The sequence below is a fragment of the Protopterus annectens genome, chromosome 2.part0 (assembly GCF_019279795.1).
Source record: "Protopterus annectens isolate FY-2018-M chromosome 2.part0, PAN1.0, whole genome shotgun sequence".
Lineage (NCBI taxonomy): Eukaryota > Metazoa > Chordata > Ceratodontiformes > Protopteridae > Protopterus > Protopterus annectens.
Genome location: NC_056728.1, coordinates 714,019,584 through 714,044,288, shown reverse-complemented (window position 1 = coordinate 714,044,288; position 24,705 = coordinate 714,019,584).

Sequence of the window (24,705 nt, the reverse complement as noted above, 5' to 3'; positions counted from 1 at the left end):
GCTCTATTACATTACGTGTTTGTGCGTGTGCCTCATTATGGCATTCCTGATCAGGTGTGTGTGCATTTCTGATGGGTGTCATCGGCCATGGCTCCAGTGCATAGCCAGCATCCCCCACTAGGTGACCATGTGGGATGTCCCCATTGGCAAATGTCTGGTACAGCTGCGTCAGATGCCAGATATGGGAATCATGGTAGCTTCCAGGGTAGCCTGCACACACATTCAGTATTATGCCCTGGGCATCACACATGACCTCGCAGCTGATGGAGGGGAAGCTCTTGCGGTTGAAGTAGACCCTACCCCGCTCGCCGGCTTGTGCTTTGATGCATATGTGCATGCAGTCTATTGCACCCACTACCTTAGGGTATTCTGCTATTTGCTGGAAGAGATGCATATTGCTGGCCAATACCTCACGGGAATTGGGGAAATATACATGATCACTGACATGTGCTGACATGGCATCCAGGAACTGGTGTAGTACCCTGGATGCTGATGCCTGTGATATCCCCATCATATCACCAGTTGGTCTCTGGAAGGTACCTGTTGCTAATATTCTTAGGTCAACACATACTTTGGTTACCACTGGGATGGGTTCCCCTCTGTTGGATCTGTGTGTGAGGCGTGGCCTGCACAGCTCAACAATTTGCTTCAGGAGATCTCTGTCCACTCTTTAGTGCTCCACTGTCTCCAGCTCATGTAGCCCTTGGTAGGTTACCTTGGGCCTGTACACTGTTCTCTGTCTCCTCACTGTGGGTTGTCCAGCAGCATTTCCATTGTCACCACCCTCAGCATGTTGCATATGTCGCCTTATAACAGCAATGGCAGCCCCTAACATTTCTTTGTCTCAGTAAAGCTTTTTCAGTTTTCACTTCTATTAGCTTACTGCAGTGTCTGTTGTGAGAAACATACTGGACTGTTGTTTGCAGAGTTTTAAGTGCTAGGCTGGGCTGGGCTAGTGTACTGCCTGTGTAATTGCTTGATTCTGATTGTTTTCACCTGCTAGCTCTGCTAGTACTCCCTCGTAGCTTCCTACTATTTGTTGTGCTTCCTTTTTCCTTTCTGTTTCCTCAGGGGGGGAGCGCATTGCACACAAGTGCAAACATGCGTACAGCAGCTAAAATGCGCACACACATGCTTACACGGAATAAAACTTGCTTATTCGGGTAAACACGTGCGCACATCAGTGCAAATGTGCTTACAACTCTTTAAACAGCCTTATACATGCTTACTCTGGCTTAAACACGTACACTCATGCTTACACGAGCGCTCTCTGTCTTACTCAGGTTTACACGCGTGTGCACGAGTGCATACCCGTTCAGCAAGGAACTCTGGTGTTATCCACTGCATACATCTTCCATTTCTTGGCTTTCCCTAGCCTACCTGTTGACACACCTCTTTCCATGATGTATAAATGACAGCTGACACAAGCCACTGTGCTCTAATGAGCTTCACTTCTTTCATACATACCCCCCTCATGATGTCACCTATCTTCTATTCTGTTACTCCCCATATCCTACACCTACACTCCACTGACTGTGCTCATTTGCTATGTAAACTTGCGATTCACTATCCTAACACTCATTTACATAGGATTGCCTACTGATGCTTGGTTACATCTCTTAAACTGAGCTTCCCCCCTTAGCAACCTCTACTCGGTGGCCATGTTGTCTTCAGACTGCCATTCCCTTGCATTGTACATTAACAATTTCAATAAAATCCACATTTGTTGGTTTTAATTTTTAGTATTCTAGGTTTTAGAGCACAGCCTGTTTGCGTGGCACTGTGCTACGCTTAAACATCAAAAATCAGTGAAAAAAAATATTTTTATTTTCATATTGCATCAGGAAACATTTCCACTGGCCATATATTTGGCCATTGGCATGCTTCCTGCACTGGATGCAACCTTTACTTGGAGCTGTCATGGCTCCGTTTTGCTATTTGCAGAAGGGTACTCAGTTGTAAACTGAGTACATTTCTGAAAATAACACTGCTCTTACTCAGAGAGGTTCAGGTTTCCTGAATCGCCAATCTACCTCATTTGCATGCCTTTTGCCTGCAATTGTGGTAATTTGCATATTCCAGCCTGTCCGTGTAAGAGCCGTTTTAGGAGCTCTCTTACACGCCCCTACAGGCTGTTCCTGGATCGCTTGTCGGACATGATGGCTGCATGGAGTCTTACTCTACTCTAAGACTCCGTGCAAGCCTTCGTGAATCCGGCCCAGCATCTATGAACCCTTATGGAATCCCAGGGTGCCTAGTAAATAGCAGAAGCATGACCTAGCACAATAATTCAGTTCTCTATTTAACAACAGTCTCTAGGCAGGCTTTGCTCCAGTAGAGTGGTGGACAGCAACAGTCATCCCTTTGCACAGATGTGGGCCATCAAAAGATCCTGGAAACTAATGACCCATAAGTCTGACTAAACTGATATGCAAGGAGAATCATGAAGCTGAAAACCCCTTTTTTAAAACAACTTCCTCTTAACAAGCCAAGTGGTGCTGTGGTTAAGATGTATACCATTCAATCACATGGTGCAACGTTTGAATCCACCATGGGAAAGAGCTTTACAGAGTGAAAGCATTCATTTTTTTTTTTGCCCTGAGAGGCAGAGAGACCAGATAGTGAAGAGGTTAACGTATTCGCCTCCCATGCACATGGTACAAGGTTCAATCCTGACCTCTGGCCAATGCATTATCTCCGGCCTTTGCTTTATCTACTTGTGCTTCTGTGGGGGTCTTTCCCCCAAATCATGCTGAATGTTTCCATCTGAAACTCACCCATAAATGGAAGACAAGTAAAGGGGAGAATGAACAAGAAAGTCCTCAGTGCTCAAGTACTCCAAGACAAACAGACGAGGAAACAAACTTAGTTGAAGAAGAACTGCAGCACCACCAAACAGCATGTGGGATGACTACAGAACAGATATGTGGCCAAGCAAGCGATAGAAATAAGAAAGGTTACTGAGGAAGTCACGGAAGTCATCAAAAGAAAGGAGGAGGAGTGCAGGACAAAGTGGGACATGGAAAAGAAATACTAGGCCAGGAATGAATACTGGATGGCTAAGGAGAAAGCTAAGAATGGAGTTCTACTAGCTTCCAGAAAATGACCTCCGTACTTGGTGAAAAGTTACTATCAGGCTACAAGTCAAACACAGAAAGATAAAGTCAGGCACACTTCTGCTCTCCAGGCACACCAGCCTGAAAGCTACATAGAAAAAGAAAAACATGGAAACAGAGCTACTCCATGTCCAGTCTGACCATTGGCAAAGCCTCCCACCATATCATTGTTAGTTACAGGATCCCAACTGAGTACGAAGAGAAACACTCAGTATACCTGAAGGGACAGGGAGGGCATTCAGCCTAACACAGGACAGATGGCCGATTTAACAGGATCTCAGTAATAAACACACAATACAACAGAAGGCAGACATTTCTGTCTAAAACTAACAGGAGAGTGCTCAATGAAAAAAAAAATCACACATTAGTATCAACAGACAAATCTGGAAACTAGTCAAATCTGTAAAAGCTTAATAGGAGACTAAAATAGCCTTCTATGCAAAGGATAACTGTAAAGTATTTTTAGTTAGGTTAGAAATCTTAAGGGAAACACTCAAAAACGTGCTGAGTTGGCTGAAGAAGACAGTGCTTATATTCAAGCAGAAGACATTGTAAACTTGCTGGCCTTTACATTCAATGAAAAATTCAGCCGTTTATCACCTCCGGTCACTTCTGATGAAATTCGCCCTATGATTCCATTGCCTGATATCACAAAAGAAGAAGTTGTCACTGCACTCTCTAAAGCTAGAGAAACAGCATCTATGAACCCTTATGGAATCCCAGGGTGCTTAGTAAATAGCAAAAGAATGACCTAGCACAACAAATCAGTTCTCTATTTAACAACAGTCTCTAGGCAGGCTTTGCTCCAGTTGACTGGAGGACAGCAACAGTCATCCCTTTGCACAGAGGTGGACCATTAATAGATCCTGGAAACTAATGACCCATAAGCCTAACTAGACTGATATGCAAGGAGAATCATGAAGCTGAAAACTTCAGGATCCCCACTTTTTTTAAAGTCATATTCACATAAAAAGCCAAGTGGTGCATGCCTTTCAATCGCAAGGTGCAAAGTTTGATTCTCACCACTGGAAAGAGCTTTACAGATTTAAGGTATATATTTTTCTCTCCCTAAGAAGAAGATTGACCAGATAGCAAAGTGTTTAAGGTATTCACCTCCCATGCACAAGATGCAAGGTTCAATCCCGATCTCCAGCCGATGCATTATCTCCAGCCTTTGCATTATCTACTTGTGCTTCTGTGGGGATCTTTCCCCAAATCATGCTGGATGTTTCCATCTGAAACTCACCCATAAATGGAAGACAATTAAAAGGGGAGAATGAACAAGTCTTCAGTGTGCAAGTACCCCAAGTCAAAGAAGAATGGCAGCACCTCCAAACAGTGTGTGGGATAACTACAGAACAGATATGTGGCCAAGCAAGTGATAGAAATAAGGTCCTTAAAGAAAGGTTAGTGAGGAAGTCATCAAAAGAAAGGAGGAGGAGTGCAGGACAAAGTGGGCACATGGAAAAGAAATACTAAGCCTGGAAGGAATACTGGATGGCTAAGGAGGAATCAAAGAATGGAGTTCTATCAGCTTCTAGAAAATGACCTTCATACTTGGCAAAAAGATACTATCAGGCTACAAGACAAACACAGAAAGATAAAGTCAGACACACTTCTGCTCACCAGGCCCACCAGCATCCAAGCTACATAGAAAAAAAACATGGAAACTGAGCTACTCCCTGTCCAGCCTAACCATTGCTGTCAAAGGAAAAATATACTTTAAAAAATATCAATACATGGTAGGTTCAGGTTAAGGCACTTTAATCTTGCAGCAAGGAGACAAAAACATGCTAAAACAGAGTTCATCTAACTAGAATCAGGAAATACCAGCATTTTTATACATTTTCTAATAAGACATTGCCTACCAAGCTGACGTAGCAGATCACAAGTTTTAACATCATCATTACATAGCAGTTGTTTTCATGCTTTTCTGCTTGTACTATCAATTTTTATGAGAAACTTCCTAAGAAAAACAATGTGGCCTTGGCTACCACCGGTTAGATATATGCAATGTTACCATTCAAGGTACTACGGCTAATTTGAGCACAAAGCAAGTATAGATTGCAGTTCATTTCTCCAACAGTTCTTTGTCTGTCTTTATCTCTTCCTTCTGCAGCTGTGCACGTTCTCATACCACGAACAGAGCTAATTGTTCAAAATCATAACATTATAGAATATAGCATTGTTCATTCATTGCTTCCTGACCTAGCAGATAATCACCTGTTTTTCAAGTACATTTCCAAAAGGCATAAACATGAATTTTGCTGTGCTAGCAGTTACTAGGTCAGAGGGCATCTTGCAAGTTTCAGAAAGCACACTGCAGTTTCAAAAGCATCTTTTAGTCTCATATGAAACTAAGCTGTATGTAAAATAGTGTATATAAAATAGAATGAAAACGTGTTAAGTCTTTTAGTTTCTAATTAGCATTAAGCACGCACATTAATACATATATTTCTAACATTTCCCCCCCGTTATTACTTTTTAATTCTATTTTCAAAAGCATAAACAGTTTATTTCTTCTCCTAACCTCTTCCATTCAGGATTTTCAGTTAAGAGAGTCATTCAGTTTAGACTTATGAAAGTGTTTCACTTTTTAACAACTCTTCAATTTCAGTACTTTGATACAAAGTCTCAGAAACTGATATGTCTATAAAATCTTTGATTAACTTCTTCATGCAGGGAATACCACAACAAATACATGCTCCTAATAGGAGTAATCCCACACAAATGGCAATCAGGATGTTCATTAGGATGGAACCCCAACCCCCAAACAAATTCTGGAAAAAGTCCATCAGAGGGTTTGGGCCTGGTTTGGTCATGGTCGACACTTGCTGGATCACCTGAAGATGGTTGTTTATCTCGTGCTGGTTGTCAGGAATATACGATCAGCATTCTTCTTTGATTAAAGCGCATGTACCACCTCTTGCCGCAAGGGTGAAGTCGAGAGCCATGCGGTTCTGAAGCACCACAGTTCTCATAGCATTTAGTTCATCAGTCACTAATTCGAGAGCAGAAAAAGTTGCATTGCTCATAACTTCGAGAAGTTTAGACAGTTTTCTCAGCTCCCAAATCAATTTCACTCCACCATATGCAGGGGCTATGCCTGCCCACGATATAATGGTGTCACTCAAGTCCATGTGTGTCAGTTTATCTTTGTTTTTCATGGAGTTATGGTTTCTCCACCCTGCTTCGATTCATCCCACTGGATTTTCCCTGAGGCAAAGCTACAGTGTGTCATATGGCCGGAACCAGGTAACACAAAAAACAACTGCCGGACCAATTCTCAGGTAACCATTTATATGCTTTTTTCCCACAAACAAAATAACAATTCTCTACTTTAGTATTGATATAAGCTTGCCCTGCATGAAACATTTTCTTATCAATAATAGAAAGCTGCTTTAAAAGAACAGGATTACGTTATATTTCACTTACACTTCTATGCATCTTTTCGAAATATGCATCATAGTTTGTATCACAAATAGTTTTTGTCTTACTGGCTTTAATATAACATTTATAAGAAACAGTCACATTGCAATTGCTCCAACCCACCTGAATAGTGTCATTTTTATAAAAACATACAATCCCTTTTTGTTTAACAAGTAGGTACAATGCTATTTTGTCTTGTGATTTCACAGGTGTAGTATCAAAAATCAAGTTTTCCCAGGACTCATTGACCCCTAGGGGGACAGCAGTCATCAATAATCCCCCGTATGCTGTTGGTATAGCTGTGCAAATCCAGCAGTTCGAAACATTAAAAGTCTCAGCATACACATATTTAATTGCTTGGTAAGTGTTAAAGTTTGGATGCCAGTCTATGAGTAATGCATCACGTTTGTTCAGTTCAACTCGTGTGGCTGGGAAAAGGAAAGGCCACAACAAAAAGATCATTGTTATCAGTATAGCTATCAGAATAATCATGCAAATTTTCTGAGGTTGTTCTGTATCTCTGTTTACTCTATACCTGGTCATTTTGTTCTTGTTGTACAACAGTAACAAGGTTTTTATCCAGTTCAAAGTTCTTAACCAATTTACAGTGTGTCAGATGAATCCAGGATGCTCGCTCTGCGATCTTGACTGCAGTGGGTGTTGACATTAGCATCTGGTACAGTCCTTCCCACTTCAGAGAACTCCAATTCTTTTTCTTCACGACTTTCACCCAGACCCACGTGCCTGGGACTATTGCTGCTTCCGATGGTCTGGTTTGTTCTTTATCTGAAACAGAATTCAACTGCAAAAGTTTGTTATTCAAAAATTGCCTCATATACTCTGCAAGTGAACTGTCAGCCTCCTGGTCTGCAGGCATGAGAGGTTTCCACTGAGGTGGGTAATATGCCCTCCCAAACAGAATTTCAAAAGGAGTTAATCCTTTTACATTTGCAACAGTTCTCATACTCAACAGTGCCAGATGTAGACAATGCACCCAGTTCTTTTGTGTCTCACTAATCAATTTCCTGAGCTTATTTTTTTTAAATTCCATTGTGTCTCTCTACTAGTCCTGCAGATTGGGGGTGGTATGCACAATGGTTTTTCAGAGAAATCCCAAAGTAATGGCTTAATTGTTGTATAGTTTGATTTACAAAGTGTGTGCCATTGTCACTATGAATCTTTTCCGGTATGCCAAATCTAGGAATAATTTCTTTAATGAGGACTTTTGCAACTGTAGCTGCATCTGGATTTTTAGTTGGAAAAGCTTCCACCCATTTGGAAAACATATCTATAATGACAAGGCAATACTTCTTATTTTCGCATTTGTTCAGCTCTATAAAATCCATACAGATAGTATGGAATGGATACGGTGGTGTAGGGAAACTCCCTTGCTTAGGTTTCAATGCCCCTTGTTAATGATGCTTGTTACAAACATGGCATGCTGCACAAAATTCTTTTGTTTAGTTTGTAAATCCATACGTTGTAAACACTCGATTCACTAACTGTACCATCCCCCCTGTTGAGACATGGCACTGCCCAAGTTAGCTGGTAAAATCGGTTTCCTCTCTCTGGAGATGTACAGCCCTTTCTCAAGAATTGCTCCTCGTTTTATCCATTTTTGTTTTTCTACATTTGTAGTAAGTGTCTGCATTGTTTTCAACATTTTTAAGTCTAAAATCTCAGATGGTTGTAATTCCTCACTCAAAAGAAATACTTCTGAAGCTGAAGCTGCTTGCTTTGCAGCTGCATCTACTGCTTGTACACAGTGGGGCAGGGATTGCGCCACTGGGTCTAGCTGTGATGAATAGTAAGCTATGGGGCGTTGTTTGTCCCCATGCTGTTGTGTTAATACTGATGTCATATAACACTGCTTACAATCTACAGTTTGGAAAAATCATTTATGATTGTTTGGTAATCCTAAAGCTAATGAAGATGCTATCAGTTGTTTCAATTTGCAGAAAGCTGATTCTGCTTCTGGTGTCCACTGTAATAAATCTTGTGCTGCCATAGGCTTTTTAGATATCAAGTTGGTCAGTGGAGCAGATTCCAAGGCATAGTTTGGAATCCAACTCCGACAAAAATTAGTAGTACCTAGGAAGGACATCATTTCCTTATTGGTAGTTGGTTTAGGTGCTTGTAATATTGCTGTTTTTCTGTCTTCATCTAATATTCTGCCCTCTTTGGATATTACATATCCCAGGTATTTTACCTGTTTTTTCCAAAGTTACAGTTTGTTTTTGTTCATCTTTTGTCCTTGAGTAGCTAAAACTTGCAGTAATGCTATGGTATCTTCTCTGCATTCTTGCTGGGTGGGGGCTGCCAGCAGAATGTCATCTACATAAAGTAAAATCTGGCTGCTTTACTGTGGGATAAATCCCGCCAGGTTACTTGCCATTTCCTGTGCGAATATTGTGGGACTCTCACAATATCCCTGTGGTAGTCGCGTATATGTATACCTTTTCCCCTGAAATGTAAATGCAAACCAATATGGACTGTCAGGGGGTATCGGTATTGAGAAAAACGCATTGCTGATATCTACCACAGAAAAATACTTTTGTTGCGGTTTCAAATCATTTAATAAGGTGTGTGGATCTGGCACCGTAGGTGCCCTGGGTATAACTGCATCATTTACTGCTTGTGAATCTTGGACCATACGCCATTCTCCATTTGCTTTCCTAACAGGAAATAAGGGTGTATTACATAGGTTCATAGGTTCATAGGTTCATACTAGGCTATGTGCCCTGAGGCAATTATAAGCCTAGCCCGATTCTGTATGGCTTATGCCACCCCTTGATTTGAGTATACTGTGCCCTTTAAGGTTTAGTTTACTGTGCCTCTGTCTAATAGTGACACGGGAGTAATCCCTGGGACAAACCTATGATCCCCCATCCACCTATCGAGATTCTTCTTGAAGAGATTCAGTGAGGTGCTCTGCCTCACATGAACTGGAATTCTATTCCACAGCGAAGGGAGCCTCTGGGTTATGAACCTGTCCCTCCAGCAAGTTCTATTTATTTCTGTGCTGAGGTTCAAGTCCCTCGAGCATGTGGCTCTAAGGGATTTAGATTTACTGAGGTGGAGCATGTCCATTAATTCTGGATTTTACATAGCTCTGTATGCCAGGCATAGATCGCCTCGAAGTAGGCGGTATGCAACTGAGTAGAGCTGGAGTTTTTTTAACCGAGCAGCATATGGCATCTGTTTGAGACCCTTGATCCTCTTGGTGAGATACTTTTGGGGTCTTTCTAATTGCTGCAGGTGTCGGGTAAGGTGCATCCCAAAAGGGGCATCAAAATCAGGTGTCTGTGAATCAGGAGATTGTATCAATACTCCTTCAGGAGATTGTATCAATACTCCTTCCTTAAGTAAGGCTGCTATTATACTTTTGATTCTTACTTCTGCATCTTTTCTCAGGGATACTGTCTCTTTTGAGGTCTAAATACTGACTTTGGCATAATAGTGACTGGTCCTGCTGTACGAATAAGTCCTACATCTGATTATCCTGTTGACCAGAGAGTCTCTGGTATGCCTCGTAAGGCTTTTTCTTCTTCTTCTACTAAGAGTGCTACTCAGCTGTCCTCACTTGCCTGCAAGTGTACAGCTGGGTGTGTCTATGTTATCCAATTCAACTTCTGCTTTTGAACTCCCAGTTCTGAAAGTTCTAACTCTGTCTGCTTTTCCCACCTTGTGACTTTTTCTCCTAGGTCTGCCCACTTCACATTTCTATTTTTAGTCAAACTCACATGTGGTAATCGATTAGATTTGTAAAGTGCTAGGAATTCTTGGGGCAATGAACAGCTTACTACACTGTTTCCTTCTGTGTCCCAGTACATATTTCATAATACTAATCTGTTAGCATGGTTTTTAAATAGTTCTTGCTCATATTCTTTATCAGGTCCTGGTTTGCTACAGTAATATAGAGTGCAATGCAACAAATGCTGTTTATCAGTGTCAAGGGAGGGGGATTTACTGATGGCTACATTCATCAGTTCTTCGGTTACTGCCCCTGGAACAGTTGTAACCAAGTCCTGGCTGTACCAATAAAATGATTCACCCTCCGGTCGCACTACAAAAGTATTCATTTGTCGCTGTGCTTCCATACCCTGCATAGTTGGAACTACTGCTATGCCAAATATCTGCATTAGGTCTCTGCCCAAAGATTTACTGGGCATTTTGCAGAAACAACAATTTTACTTTTCTGGTCATCCCTGAAACAGGGTCAGTCATTGCTATGTTGCGGGAGAGTGGCTCCCGATACAGTTGTCCATTAGCTGCTTTCATTAATATGTAATCAAGTGATTCTGAATTTTCTGGTAGTTTGGAAGGATGTATCAGGGTCCCTGAAGCCCCTGAGGCACACAGGAATTTAACTTCCCTCCCCTCTACCAGAAGTGTAACTTCCGGTTTTGTGTCTGCTAAGTAGAGCTCTAGGCTCAATAATGCCAAGTCTAAAATTTCTAAAACGTCTAAAATCTAAAATTTTCTTCATTATCTGTGATTTCATGCACATCCTCTATTTCTTATATCACATCCTCTACTCCTTCTATCACATTTGCATTTGTCTTTTCTTGATTATTCCTTTCCAGTGATTCTTGACTATCATATAGTCAGTCCTCACCCTCCTTATCTTCTGTGGCTACCTTTTTATTTTTTCTGCAATCCCTTGCTAAATGTCCCGTTTTCGCACATTTAAAACATTCACCCCTTTTCTTCCTCTCTTCAAAATCCTCTGATCATTTATCAGATTGTTTGTTTCCCTGGGCATTTTTCTTACCCTTCTTCCTCGTTTGTACTACAAAGATGTCTGATCCGTCTTCTACTGAAAATACTTAGTTTTCTTTTTCTTTTTGCTATTAAAATGCCTTTCAGCATGTCTTGCATATTCAAGTAATGACTGTAATCTACTTGTACAATGATCTACCAAGTGCTTTGTAATAAAGGTGCTAATGGGTGCAATGCTGCCTTTCAAAAATGCATTCTTTAGCTGCTGTTCATATGGGGAATCATGTGTTTGTTCTTCAGGTACCTGCATTCCACAATGGTTATTAAAACACTCTAATAATCTGGCATAATATCTATCAACAGTTTCACCTTCTTGTTGTATGCATTGATTTATGCAAGTCCAATCAGCCCTAGGCTTCCATTTCTCAGAGATTCCGTCTGTCAGACCTTTCACTCTATTATCCAGTTCTGCGTTACTATGGAGTGGCCTAAGTTTTGCGTCACGGGGATTCCAGTTGCCACTGATCATGTGCCAATCTGGACCCATGATTTGTCTGACTACTTTCCCTACTTCCTCTCCATTCAAATGATAACTTAACCTCATGCCCTGTAAGTCTTCTAAAAATTTTCTAAAATTAACTTTCGGATGGGGAATTCCCTCTGTGGCTTTCTGGATGTCTTCCAGTGTCCACGGTCTATATACTAGAAGAGTTGAGTCCTGTCCTGTCTGTCCTGCCAGTGTATTTGGTACTTCTATGAGTGGACATATCTCTTCTTCACTCATAGCGTGTGAATTTTTATTTATTTCATATAATTCAATATCCCCTCTCAAGTTACGTGTTCGAGACCTAGTCTCGATAGAATCTCTGACAAACGGTTTTGGTTTTGCAGGAACAGCTGGGTATAGCGGAGGTGGATCAACTTGTCCACTCGCTTCATATTCTGGTAAGGGAAGCGGAGGGGACGGAGGGGCTGTTGCTATTACCAAGTTATTGTCTTCTTTATCTAAAAACATTGCTTTTGAATTTTTAGTCTTTTGTTCCCTGCGGTTTGCTTCCTCAAGCCAACTGTGTGCCTGAGGGACTCCTAATTGACGTTGCTTTTTTAGCTGACCTTTTGCATCTGTTTTAAGTTGTTTGACAAGTTTGATAAGTGAAGGTTTATCCAAATTACCATCAAATTTGTATTTATTAACCCATTTTGTATAGTACCTAACATTGTCGGCACGCTGTAATTGCATATATTTTGCGTCTTCGGTTAAGGGCGGATCTCGGGAACCTTTTGTGCACTGATTTCCCATGTTGTCTTAGCTAAGTTAGAAATTGTTATGTAACCGTTTTTATCATGTGGTACCATGATTTACACTTCTTCACAGTTTATCTAGAATAACTGCCTACCTATTCCGTGATCTATGACAAGACAGTATTTTTTTGTCCCTGCTCTGCACTTGCAAATCTCCCTGACAAAAACAAAAATACTGTAACAAGTCCCTGATCTAAAACAGAAAAAGGTAAATTCCTCCTTACCTGAGCATCCGTGTTTGATCCCACCGGAACGTTGACTTGTCCTCCAATCGCAGATCAGAAACAGTGTTTGGCCTCTTTTGAACGACAATTCAGTCAGTGGTCTTTTCAAAGAAGAAGAACCGATGTGACTTCTTCCCCGTACGGTTTCATGCCACCGGGCCCATCTGACCTGAGCTAGAGCGAGAGATATTATCCGGCTCGAAGGACCAATCTGTCAAAGGAAAAATATACTTTAAAAATTATCAATACACGGTAGGTTCAGGTTAAGGCACTTTAATCTTGCAGCAAGGAGACAAAAACGTGCTAAAACAGAGTTTGACTAACTAGAATCAGGAAATACCAGCATTTTTATACATTTTCTAATAAGACATTGCCTACCAAGCTGACGTAGCAGATCACAAGTTTTAACATCATCATTACATAGCAGTTGTTTTCATGCTTTTCTGCTTGTACTATCAATTTTTATGAGAAACTTCCTAAGAAAAACAACATGGCCTTGACTACCACCAGTTAGATATATGCAATGTTACCATTCAAGGTACTACGGCTAATTTGAGCACAAAGCAAGTATAGATTGCAATTCATTTCTCCAATAGTTCTTTGTCTGTCTCTATCTCTTCCTTCTGCAGCTGTGCACATTCTCATACCACGAATAGAGCTAATTGTTCAAAATCATAACATTATAGAATATAGCATCGTTCATTCATTGCTTCCTGATCTAGCAGATAATCACCTGTTTTTCAAGTACATTTCCAAAAGGCATAAACATGAATTTTGCTGTGCTAGCAGTTACTAGGTCAGAGGGCATCTTCCAAGTTTCAGAAAGCACACTGCAGTTTCAAAAGCATCTTTTAGTCTCATATGAAACTAAGCTGTATGTAAAATAGTGTATATAAAATAGAATGAAAAGACGTGTTAACTCTTTTAGTTTCTAATTAGCATTAAGCACACACATTAATACATATTTTTCTAACAGTTGGCAAAGCCTCCCACCATATCATTGTTAGTTACAGGATCCCCACTGAGTACGAAGAGAAACAATCAGTATACCTGAACGTACAGGGAGGGCATTCAGCCCAACACAGGACAGATGGCCGATTTAACAGGATCTCAGTCATAAACACACAATACAACAGAAGGCAGACATTTCTGTCTAAAACTAAGCAGGAGCATGCTCAACGGAAAAAGAATCCCACATTAGTATCAACAGACAAATCTGGAAACTAGTCAAATCTGCAAAACCTCAATAGGAGACTAAAATAGCCTTCTATGCAAAGGATAACTGTAAAGTATTTTTAGTTAGGTTAGAAATTTTAAGGGAAACACTCAAAAACTTATTGAGTTGGCTGAAGAAGACAGTGCTTATATTCAAGCAGAAGACATTGTAAACTTGCTTGCCTTTACATTCAATGAAAATTTCACCCGTTTATCACCTCCGGTCACTTCTGATGAAATTCACCATATGATTCCATTGCCTGATATCACAAAAGAAGAAGTTGTCACTGCACTCTCTAAAGCTAGAGACATAGCATCTATGAACACTTATGGAATCCCAGGGAGCCTAGTAAATAGCAGAAGGATGACCTAGCACAACAATTCAGTTCTCTATTTAACAACAGTCTCTAGGCAGGCTTTGCTCCAGTAGAGTGGAGGACAGCAACAGTCATCCCTTTGAACAGAGGTGGGCCATCAATAGATCCTGGAAACTAATGAATCTGACTAGACTGATATGCAAGGAGAATCATGAAACTGAAAACCACTTTTTTTTAAGTCACATCCATATGAAAAGCCAAGTGGTGCAGTGGTTAAGGTGTATGCCTCTCAATCACAAGATGCAAGGTTTGATTCTCACCACTGGAAAGACCTTTACAGATGTAAGGTGTGTATTGTTTTCTCCCTGAGAGAGAGACCAGATAGTGAAGCGGTTAAGGTATTTGCCTCCCAGGTACAAGGTTCGATCCTGACCTCCGGCCAATGCATTAGCTCCGGCCTTTGCATTATCTACTTGTGCTTCTGTGGGGGTCTTTCCCCCAAATCATGCTGAATATTTCCATCTGAAACTCACTCATAAATGGAAGACAATTAAAAGGGGGGGAAATGAACAAGAAAGTCCTCAGCGCTCAAGTACCTCAAGACGAATAGAGGAAGAAACAGACTTAGTCCTAGAAGAATGGCAGCACCTCCAAACAGCATGTGGGATGACTACAGAACAGATATGTGGCCAAGCAAGCGATAGAAATAAGGTTCTTAAAGAAAGGTTACTGAGGAAGTCACAGACGTCATCAAAAGAAAGGAGGAGGAGTGCAGGACAAAGTGGGACCTAGAAAAGAAATACTAAGCCAGGAAGGAATACTGGATGGCTAAGGAGGAATCTAAGAATGGAGTTCTATCAGCTTCTAGAAAATTACCTCTGTACTTGGCGAAAAGATACTATCAGGCTACAAGACAAACACAGGAAGATAAAGGGCAGGATTCACAAAACCTCCGTGTAAGAGTTAATATGTCTTACACGGAGGCTGCAGTTAAACAGTGTGACGTCAGCATGCCATGCATATTCATGAGGGCATGCTGAATCACGCCCTTGGCTAACACGGTCCATGTAGGAAAGTAGGGGGCATGTCCACACAGTGAGTTCTGCAAAGGGACATGCCCCCAGAAGAGTCACAGTCCTGAAAGTAAACTCCCATGAGCGAGTCCGCGGAAATGTCAAGATACACAACACCACACATGCCCCCACAGACTATAAACCCAACTGTAATGTAAAACATAAAAATCAACAGTTTAATTTTTTTTTTATATAATTTCAAAAATGTTTGCCCGTAATTGTGCTAGTTTGCGCGGGTGTGCTCTTCGCTCAGCCACAGTTAGCAGTCATTGAAAAAGCATATAAGATCTAAATATGCAAATTAAGCCAAGTAGCAATAGCGTAGCGGTAGAGACGTTGGCCAAAGAGGAGGTAGTCACTGTTCGAGCCCCAACAACATTTTCTATTTTTAGTGAAATAAGCACGAAACAATCCCCTGACATATATGTGTGTATATATATATATATATATATATATATATATATATATATATATATATATATATATATATATATAATTTAAGTAAAATGTGATGAAATGGTCCATGTATTTTTGAAGAAATTTGACACAATAAAAAAAAAAATTTATAAGTGCTCATAGCTGAGCAGCGCTCTAACAAGCTGAGTATGACTGCCCGTAGGTGAGCAATGGTTTAACACGTGTAATATGAGTGCCCAGAGTTGAGCAACGCTTTAGCACGCTGAAACTGTGTGCCCGTAGTTGAGCAACATTTCACACAGTGTAATATGCGTGCTCATAGCTAAATAACACATTAACCAGCGTAACCCGTTTGCGCGGAGCTGCGCAGCACGCCAACCAGCTTACCGGCGGGCAATGTTGAGCAAGCTGTATCAAAGCCGCCTTTAAACAGACACACCTCCTAGCCTGTCTAGACAGTAGTAAAATAAAAAAAGCAATGCCCAGGTTCAAACCGAGGATACTGTGCATTATAGTCAAAGTACTGAACCACTAAGCCATGACAGTTGTACTAAGAAATGCAGTATTACCATATATATAGGAATGAATGGAAATAGAAGCATGACAAAGCAGGTTTTCTTAAGCTGATACATTTCCAAAATGGCCAATCACAGATAAGTGTGGGAAAAACGGCCTATATAAGCCCCATAGGCGGGAATACACAGAATAACTGATTGTGGAACCTATTTGCAGTCAGGATGGCAGGTGTAGGAGAGGGCAGTCGCTTCCGAGCACAGAGGTGAGGTGTTTGGGAGTCCAAATATATGGTTTGGCTCCTAGTCCACGATCATGAGGCTCAACTCATGCAGGGCCAAGTTCTCTGGGGTGTGTCCAAGGCAGAGGCGTGGAACTGGTTGGCACATGATCTCACTAGTGCCACAGGCATACCAAGGACTGGTGAACAGGTCCATCACCACCATGCAGACCTGGAGAGATGAAAGCAGGACCAACTGAACCATTGGATCCAGGAGGCCCGGCAAATGCCCAACGCCCCACTACTGAGTAAGTATCCATGTAATTAAGTATGTAAGAAATTATCCTAGCTGATATTATGGAGATGTATGTTCCAATATTACTTCATTTTTATTACAACTGCAGGTGTGTGTTCCATGAATCGGCGAGCCTATGATTGATAGGCTGGTGCTGTTGCTCCACCAGGCAGGTTAGTAATTATTTTGCTGCAATTGTTATAGAATATAAGTGAGACAGCTTGTAAAAGAGTTCAGTGTTGTGACATATTAATAAAGTTCAAATAACACTAGAAGAAAGATTCTGCTAGTACTGTATGATTAGATACGTGATGCAGCCTATAATCCAGAAATAAAAATGAAACAAGTCTGAAATAGAGATTTTCCACCTGTATTGTAATATCAGATCACTTGCTTCAGCCTGAAAATTACTGGTAAACAAGTTAAATATGATAGACTTGTGTCAAATGCATCCCCTTTTAAAATCTGCCATGTGAAACAAGTGAGTCTATTGGAAAGGATTGTTGTAACCAAATAAGAAATGTTAATAACGCCTAGAATTAAGTACCATCTTGAATTGTAAAAATAAAACAAGTGAGAGTGTGAGAAAGAGGTATGAATCAACCAAGAAAGCTGTAATAAGTCTTGAATAAAGTTATACTGCAGTCAGTACATAATGAAATGAATGGGACAGCCACAACCAAAGAGTGAAATGTTTGTAATAAAGTACTGAAGCTGGAATGTGTCTGTCCCACAATTTGGATATGTTGCTGTACCCTTGCAATATGGAGATAGTATGGTTGTATGAAATACTGAACATCCACAGTTGTGTAGAGCCATATAAATCAAATGTAGCAGGATGCTGTACCTGAACACAGTCAGATATGAATGTGTATGAATAAAAATGCAATGTATATTAATGTAGCAGTAACATTCCCATCACCAACATTCCTAAGGTTACATATAGGAAACTGTACTAAGAACTGTAGGGTATATATATCTGCAGCTACTAGAAATGTACAGCATATGTATATGTAGTTGAAGTTGTTAATGAAATATTTCTTCACCCTACCCTATTTTCACAAATAATGTACATTCCATGAACCAACAGGACAAATGTCCATGGGAATTAATTGTGAATACACATACCCAGTTTGGTGTGGAATGGCATTATTTGTGAATAATGTGAGGTACAGGAAGTAGGTATATTTGGGGAGGTAGGTTGGGGAGGTTAACAGACAAGACAAACAAGATGCATACAGGGGCGGAGTATGACACATGTAGGGGGTAAACACAATTGACGGGGACAGATGTTTGGATATCGTGAGCCCATGAGCCCACAGATGGCAACAATGGAACTGAGATCCCCACCCATGGGCAGTTACCACTGTGCCTTCACAGCCCAGGCCGGGGCTGTGCTGGGGGCTGGATAGGATGGGCAGGCACACCCGTGAGTTGCGCCACTCTTGCCTCGAGCTGGCTTAGGGGATCAGTCACAGAACACCTGATCTCACTACGCACCACAGACCAAACCCTATGGAGGGTGAGTGGAGGCTCTCCTCCGGCCACGCTTGCAGAGGGGGGATGAGCTCCATCCCCTGCAGTGCTTCCACCTGAAGGTGGCACAGGGCCACCGGAGGAGGAGGTCCCAGCCTGGGCACTGGTGCCGGGTGCACTCGCCAGCTGAGGTGGGAGAGGTGGGTCTGGGCAGTGAAGGCACAGTGGCAACTGCCCATGGGTGGGGATCTCAGTTCCACTGTTGCCATCTGTGGGCTCATGGGCTCGTGATATCCAAACATCCATCCCCGTGAATTGTGTTCACCCCCACATGTGTCATACAAAAAAATTACGCCCCATGCATAGCTGCCCATTTTGCAGACATGTCTACTGGACATGTCAACTGGTAATTACAATTGGCTGTACAACATATTTTGTTGCCCTCACCCCTCTCTCAGGGGTGGAAGGTTTCAAATTTCACACCAAATTACACACATATGCACAGCTGCTGCTGATAAAGAAATGGGCAGCTATGGGCCTTTACTACATCCTTCCTGCAAATCCCGAGCTTGTTTTCCTACTGTCCTACCCTCTTTGTGCCCCCTTTTTCACCACTTTCTTATCTCCCCATTTTCTTTTCTTTCAAAGAAATTAGCGCGGGTGTGTGTGAGAGTAAGCACTTTTAAGCAGTGGTCAGCGGGTGTGCGCTTGTGTGCGCTTAGCTAAGCGTGTGTACGTGAAGCTAAGTGACAGTGCGCATGCGTGAGCGCCGAGCAAACCAGCGCTAACCCTCTTACAACTGCTTAAAAATGCCTTAGTCACTCTGAATGACAAGGCCTGTAGTCTGCAAAGCAGCAAAATAAAATTCCTCTGTCAGTCTCGAACCCAGGACCTTGGAAACACTAGTCTGCATGACTTACCAGCAAGCCATAACTGATATACCAGAACTTTGTGCTGAAAGCAATATATCATGAAATAGTAGGACAGAATGTAAAGGGAATATAGGAAGGCTATTACACAAAGCTTTTCTTGTATCTTTACTGGCAATTCTTGTGGAATTGCAATACATTAGTGTGATAAGAAAAAAGTACAGTTTTGTACCTACCATAAATGTAGATGTCCGAACTGGATAGCATCTGCAGTCATAACAACTGGGTTGTCCTGTCGTCAGGCAGCCCTTCGGTCGGCCGGATTCCAAAGTCCGGTCGGCTTCGCTGATGTCGCACTTCACGCCATCTCTGCTGGTTCGGTATAAAGGCATCAGCCGACGCCATTTTCAGTGTTTTGCCCCAGATGCCAGTTGCCCTCTTGGAAGGCTAAATTTTGGGTAAAATGCCAATGTTTCCCAAAGGATAGAAGGCAAACACAAAAATAAGCATGTATGTACATATATACAAACAAATACACATAAGAGACTCCCCACCAGCTAGCTATTAGGAGGGTAAATACCCTAGAGTACCACAGAGGGAAGGAGGGAGGGATCCTGACTGCAGATGCTATCCAGTTCGACATCTACATTTATGGTAGGTACAAAACTGTACTATGTCCTTCATGGATGCATCTGCAGTCATAACAACTGGGTAGAATACCATAGCCAACTAGGGAGGAGGAAGAATAGATTATGGTGGTTAGGATCCCTGCAGTACAGCAGTGGCAAACCCTGCTCGGGATCTGGAATACAGAGGTAAATTATAATGCTTGGCAAATGTATGCACGGAGGTCCAAGTAGCCGCCTCAATAATGTCCTTGGTTGCCACTCTAAGAAGGCTGTGGTAGTGGCTGTTGCTCTTGTAGAATGAGGTCGATGTTCTGTGGAATTGGTTTTCCATGGAAGGAGTAACATAATCGTATGCAATTTCCTATCCATTTGGAGATTGCCTGTTTCGAAATTGCTTTTCCTTCCCTTCCTGTTGCATAGGCTACAAAAGCTGGTCAGTTTTTCTGTTACTTTTGTTCTGTCCAGGTAGTAGCGTAGCTGTCTGTGTACATCCAAGGTATGCAGCATTCTTTCCCTCTGTTTTGTGGGTTGGGGAAGAAGGTAGGTAGGTGGATTGCCTGGTTTAGGGACACTCTGGATACCACCTTAGGCATAAATGTAGGATTAGTCCTCACGGACACTCTGTCTTGGTGGAAGATTAGGAAGGGTTGTACTGCCATTAGGGCCTGAAGTTCAGAAACCCTCCTTGCTGAGGTTATTGCCAGTAGGAAAGCAGTTTTCCATGAAAGATGCTGTAGGTCTGCTGTTGCTGCTGGTTCAAAAGGTGCGAGTGTCAACTTTTCTAGCACAAAGTTCAAATCCCAAGCTGGCAGAGGTGGTTTCAGGAGGTTTTACATTCTTGATCCCTCTGAGGAACTGCCTGAGTAGAGGATGTGAGAAGACAGGTGGATCAAAGCTGTATTCTGCTGAAATAGCTGATGCATGTATCTTGATGGAGGAATAGGACAGGCCTGTATGTAGAAGCTCTGCCAAGTACTGCAGAATGTTAGCCATATCTATATTCGACATCCTTCCCTCTTTCAGCACTCCAAATGACAAACCTTTTCCATTTCCTGCATAGTTCCTTCTTGTTGAAGGTCTGCGGCTTCAAGTATAATGTCTTTAACCCTTTGGGAGAGATCTGGAATAGTTGCTGCTATGTGATGTGCCATGCAGTCAGCTGCAACGCTTTTAGGTTTGGATGCATGATGCTGTAGTTGTTCTGAGTTAACATCAAAGGCATCAGGGTATTGACCACATTTTGTCCCGAGACATGCTCCTCAGCAATGGGTACCAGTGTTGTCTTGGCCAGTTTGAGCTATCAGGATTATCCTTGGACGTTCCTCCTTGATTTTTAGTAATACCTGTGTATCAAGGGAAGAGGTGGGAATGCATATGCTGTCAGGCTTTCCAGCTGAAGGAGAGCGAATCCACTTTCGATGCAAGTGGATGGAATGTCCTTGTGCAGAATTTTTGAGCTGGTGGTTGAGGGAAGCGAATAGATCTATCTGTGGCATTCCCCATTTCTTTGCGATGGTCTTGAAGATCCGGGTGTAGCATCCATTCGTGAGCATCCGAGGTGGTTCTGCTTAACATGTCTGCTAGAGTGTTCTCCTTTCCGGTACAAACATTGCCTGTAACTGGATGTTGTAGCTGAGTGCCAGGTTCCAAAGGTCCAAAGTCATTCTGCATAGGGGTATGAATGAGTGCCTCCCTGTTTGTTGATGTACCACATGACTGTGGTGTTGTCTGTCCTTATCATCAAATGGCCTTCTTTGAGAAATGGTCTGAATTTTGGATTGCCAGTTTTACTGCCAGCATTTCTTTTAGGTTGATGTGCAGGTGAAGTTGGTCCTGCCCACAATCCTGCACATTTGTCCAGCATGTGAGCCCCCATCCTAGGTCTGAGGCGCCTGTTGTGATGGTTTGGCTTGCTTGATATTTGTGAAAGGGTAATCCTGGGTTTGACTGCCATGCTTGAGCCCACCATAGGAACTCCTGTTTTAGGCATGGAATTAGTGGAATTTCTGTTTCTAGGCTGTGCCTGTGTTGGGACCATAAATTCTTTAGGTACCACTGTAGTTTTCTCATATGCAGTCTGGCATGTGGAACCAAGATTATGCATGATGCCATGAAGCCCAAGGCCTGCAGAACTTTTCTTGCTGTTAGCTTGCTGTGGTTTGTTAGTGCCAAGAAGTAAAGAGGGAGATCTTTTTGTTTTTCTGCAGTTAGGAATGCCATTTGTTTTACTGTGTCCAATTCCGCGCCCAAGAATGTCCTTGTTTGGAATCAGCCTTGATTTTTGCAAATTGACTGTGTATCCCAGTGCTTGTAGCAAGTAAATGACCCTTTGTAAATCTGTTGTCAGCTTGCTTTTGTTGTCCCCTTGTAGCAGGCAGTCGTCAGGTATGGATAAATTGGATTCCTGTAGTCTGCAGTGGGCGATTACTGATGCCAGGCATTTTGTGAATACTCTGGCAGTAGATAAGCCAAAGGGCAATGCTGAGAATTGATAGTGCTCTGATCCTGCAAGAAATCTGAGGTATCTTCTGCAAATTGGTCGAATGGGGATGTGCAGGTATGCCTCCTTGAGATCTAGAGTTACCAGCCAACACTCCTTGCCCAGCATGGGAAGAAGTTGCTGTAGGGTTAGCATCTTGAATTTTGGGACAATGATGTATGTGTTTAAGGTGGACAGATCGAGAATAGGTCTCCAGCTTTTTTCCTTTCTTGGAACTAGGAATAGTCTGGAGTAGAATCCTTTGCCTTGTTCTGTTATTGGCACTCTTTCCACAGCTCTCATCTTTGTTAATTGCATTATCTGCTGTAGAGCTTCTGTTTTTTGATTTGGAGGTAGGTTTGGCATTCCTCTTGACTGGTATAGTGTGGAAGTGGAACCGTAACCTTGGTCTATGGTTTGCAAAATCCACTTGTCTTTTGTGATATAGTGCCAGTTCTTTGAAAATAAGGTTAATTTTCCGCCTAAGGGTGCTGCTATTTGTTCCCTGGTAGGCGGAGTTAGAATCAAGTCACTGTGATTGCCCTGTTGTAGTGGTAGTGGCTGTGCCTGTGGCTCTGTTATTACCTTGCCACTGTCGCCTCTGTAGGCACCCCCTGGTTTGATTTCTGCCTCTGGAACGCCTATTCCTGCCCCTTTGGGATCTTGTGGAGTCAGGAAAGGACCAATTTTTGGCAGGCCAGTTCCTGCTAAACCTTGGGGCTGAACCTGCAAGAAATCTTTAACCGCTTGTACAGATTTTGCCTTTTCTTGCATTTTCTTCATTACCTGCTGGGCAGGTGTACCAAACAAACTGGTCTTATCCATAGGAGCATCTAATAACTTAGCTTTAACATGATCCGTAAAACTTGTTCCTTCAGCCATGCATGTCTTCTTATCACTGTGCCAGTCATGGCTGATCTAAATGAAGCCCCGGTGCATCATAGCCACATTTTAAGGAATGGTTACTAACCTGTTGTATGTTATTTACCATTTCTAATAGATTTTTCTTATCTATAGAGTCATCAGAGGACAGCTTTTTAGTTAACTGATCAAGCATAAACTCTTGGTATTGTATCATGTGAAACTGACAGTTTAAAGCTCTAGCTGAGAGAGTAGCAGAGGTGTAAACCTTTCTGTCCCATCTGTCTAAAGACCTGGCTTCCCTTTCAGAAGGAATAGGGTTTTTGCTGTGGTTGAAGCTACTGCCTTAGGGCCCTGGGATATAGTTTCGGGTCTGCAAGAGGGCCTTGTATAGGTGATGATGAGTGTCTGGCACCCTGTAAAATCTATCTGGTTTGGCAGGTGCTGGAGGTAAAGAATCTGGTGCAGTGCAAACATCATTAAATGCATCGTCCACAACAGAGGACAGGAGGTATAGCTAAGGGCCTGTGTTGTGGTAGGTGCAGAAAGTCCTAAGTCTTTTTCTGGAGTCTGAAAAATCCTGTTCCTGCCATTGGAAATGTTCTCTCATGGCATGTAGGGTTTCCCCAAAGGAGAATTCTTCTGGTGGGGAAGCAGCTGGAATGGATTCTTCAGCATCTGAGTCCTCAAAATTGGGAAAGGAGCCTCTGGCTGGTCTGTAATATCTGAGTCTTCCATTAGAATCATCAGAGGACACAGGCTCGAGGGGCTTTGCTCTAGTTGTCTTTTTTGGGGGCTGAGAGGTCCTGTCTGGGTGAGATTGAGATCCCCTAATTAAGGATATTAAATCTTCTGACAGAGTAAGCATTTGTGAACTAGAAGTGGGCCTGGTTGAGGGGGGTTTAACAGGCACTGACTTAGTAGATTTGGCTGCTTTAGCCCTGGCGAAGGCCTTAATAGACATGGCTGCAGGGGGCCTAGCAGCACCACGCTGGGGTAGAGACATCCAAAGGGATGGTGTCTGATAAGTCACTAGTAACCACTGTAGTAGGTAAAATTTCTGAGGCCGATTCAAGTAAGGTAACCGGAACCTCAGTAGTAGTCATTGATTCGGCTGTACTCTGATCAGTTTCTCGGTTTCGCCGAAACCGAGACACTCGCGTTTGCTTAACCATGGTTTCGGTCGAACCGCGGACCATGATGCGAAAGTGTCGGCCTTTCTTTGCGCTTTTTAATAATTTGGGTAGTCGGAGGATGATCCGGCATAATGTACACAAATTCAGAACCGAAAACTGTTCAGCAACCGACCTAAGCGTTCGTCGGTTGAAAGAAGCACAGGCCGAACAGGCTGCTACGTGGTCTGGGCCTAAACAAGGCAAACAGTAAGAGTGGAAATCTTTATGAGGTATTTGTTTCCCACAAGTTAAACAGTTATTGACTTTTTCTGACATCGGCTGAGGCAAGAAAGAGTCCCCAACGGGTACTTAGCTTTGAAGTCTTCGAAGTATTCGGTAGTAGTAATCTCTGGATCTGACCGACCGCACTTGC